This window comes from Palaemon carinicauda, chromosome 2 (genome assembly GCF_036898095.1).
Source record: "Palaemon carinicauda isolate YSFRI2023 chromosome 2, ASM3689809v2, whole genome shotgun sequence".
NCBI lineage: Eukaryota > Metazoa > Arthropoda > Malacostraca > Decapoda > Palaemonidae > Palaemon > Palaemon carinicauda.
Genome location: NC_090726.1, coordinates 1,227,058 through 1,229,557, shown reverse-complemented (window position 1 = coordinate 1,229,557; position 2,500 = coordinate 1,227,058). Strand labels below are relative to the sequence as shown.

General features: G+C 51.6%; 1 pseudogene; it reads left to right on the top strand.

The window, feature by feature from the left end:
* The window catches only part of LOC137614705 (uncharacterized), a 40,720-nt pseudogene that overhangs the window by 430 nt on the left and 37,790 nt on the right, over positions 1–2,500 (top strand).

Here is a 2,500-nt window from a genome sequence, read left to right as displayed (position 1 = left end):
AGGTCTCGTATGGAAGCTCTCGACCTGGACCAGATACTGACCACGGGCGAGGGCAGTCATTAGAGACGACGGTGCAAATGGCGTCATCTGAAAACCAGCCTGGGCGCCATAACCCGCCCCGTCACCGAGCAGTGTGCGGCTGTTACGCGGTAACGATGTTTTGTGTGTGGTGGTCAAATCATGTCGCCAGGTACTGTTTGGCTTGCTACCGAGGTAATGGATGAAGTGAGGAGACAGGAGTCAGGGGATTGAGACTTCCCCGTTGCAAGTAAGGTGCTATCGTTGTGGTGATCCGGGCAACTTTGAATCCGCTTGTTCGGGAAACGAGCGCGGAGAGGGGGCATCAGCGCCAGCCTCCTCTCACGCCCGTCAGTGAAGGTGGCGCTACCATGTGCTGTGATAAGTGTTGGGGGGCGTGTCGTGTCGTGTGTTGGTGGATACTGGGTGCTCCAGGAGCATTGCTCACGTCTCCTGCTGCAGTACGTGGGCAAAAAGACAGCGTAAGCATGGTTACTGTGAGCGGGGAGGTGTGGCCAGTGTGTGGGAACGGGCCTTCAGCTGAGCAGCGGGGACTCCTGCTGATGTACGTGTGTGTGTAACTGCCATGAAGCCCTTGGGGCTACACGTTCATCCTTGGTATGGACAGTATAAAACCGCTCGGAGGAGTCACAGTTGATGCGCACGGTGAAGTAAGTTTTATTAACGAGTCTGTGTTGTGTGCCTCAGTCGGCACCCGTGTTGAGAGTTGATGAGCATGACTTCAGTGCCACTTACGATCCTGAAACTAACTGCTGGACTGGCAGTTTGGAAGTGGGCTGATAACAAGGAGCTGAATGTTTTACAGAATAAAGTTGAAACCTACCCCGTTCCTCAAGAGGCATCTGTATGAAGAGGAACTCCAGGCATGGATAAAAAGATGGATGGTTAGTGCCGTATGATGAGGACCAAGTATGGTAAAGATAAAGGCCTGATTCCACCCATGGCAGATATGCAGCACAACAAAGGGAAGGTGCGCCCTGTGATGGACTTTAGGAAACTAAACACCCACATCGAAGCCTTCACCGCAGAAAGTGACATATGTACGGAAAGGCTGAGGGAGTGGAGGAGGTAAGGAGTGAATACATCTGTGATAGACCTTGCCAAGGCTTACCTGCAAATTAGAATTCACCCGTCCTTGTGGCCTTATCAGACAGTTTGCTTCAAGGGCCAAAGGTACTGCCTGACTCGGTTGGGTTTTGGTCTTAACGTGGCCCCATTAATAATGAGGGCAGTCTTCAACTGTGTCCCTCGCTCAAGACCCAGTTGTGAAGAGAGGAACATCAGCCTACATTGATGACATTTCTGTCAATGAAGATCTTGTTAAGGCCACCCACATGGAAGCTTATCTGGAGAGCTACGGGCTAACGAGTAAACCGCCCCAAACGTCTTGTTGATGGGGCACGAGTGCTAGGACTAAGGGTCTGGGGGGAGCATGGAGGACTGTTCTGGAGAAGAGATAACGAGGTGATGGAAGTACCTATGGAGCTTACGCGAAGGTCTATTTTTTCCTACTGTGGCAAGCTGGTGGGGTCACTACCCTGTATTTGGTTGGCTGCGCGTGGCAACAGATCTTGTCAAGAGCAGAGCCAATGAAGTAACACAGGGATGGGACGATGTCATCAAAGGTGGAGAAATAAGAGCACCTCTGGAGGAAGTTGTTGAAAAAGTCAGAGAAAGTGACCCCGTAAGAGGCTGATGGAGTGCCAGCAGTAGTGAAGCCAAGCTATTGGGTGGACGCCAGCTCCATAGCACAACTCGGTGTCACGGTGGATTTCAATGGAGCATTGTTGAAGATGTTTGTTGGCTACAAAAGGATGATTCGTGCCACATAAACATGGCAGAGTTAAACGCTGTTATAAAAGGACCAAACCTCGCGTTGGCCCTGCGGGGGGTCAAGGAAGTGGAAGTGATCACGGACTCGTTAACAGGACATTGTTGGATCTCAGATGCCATCTTGGGGAAAGGTAGACTTAAGACAAAGGCGGCAAGCGAGATGCTCATTCGAAGGCGAATTAGGATAGTTCTCTCCTTGATAGAGGAATGCGGGCCTCCGGCTGTCCGTATCTCTCATAACCGTCTATCAACAATAAAAGCAGACAGCTTGACGCGCATGCCTCAGCGCTGGTTGAAACCTCCCACATCCCACTCCGAGGATGAACATGTGTGTGCCGCCAGCACCAGTGCAACTGACACCGACAAGATCACAGCGGGTCATCCAGGCGTCAAGCGTACACTGTATTTTGTGAAGAGAGTAAATCCTACAGTTACCAGGTAGCAGGTTCAGGCCGTCGTCGCCAATTGTGAGATATGTCAGTGGCGAAAAGGACGACTGAGCATGGAGAAAGTGTGGCAAAGACTAGGGATGGACATTACTCATTATGGGGGCCAGCACTACCTGACACTCATAGACTGTGGGCCGTCACGTTTTGCCGTCTGGCGTCTGCTGAGGCTCCAGACCAGC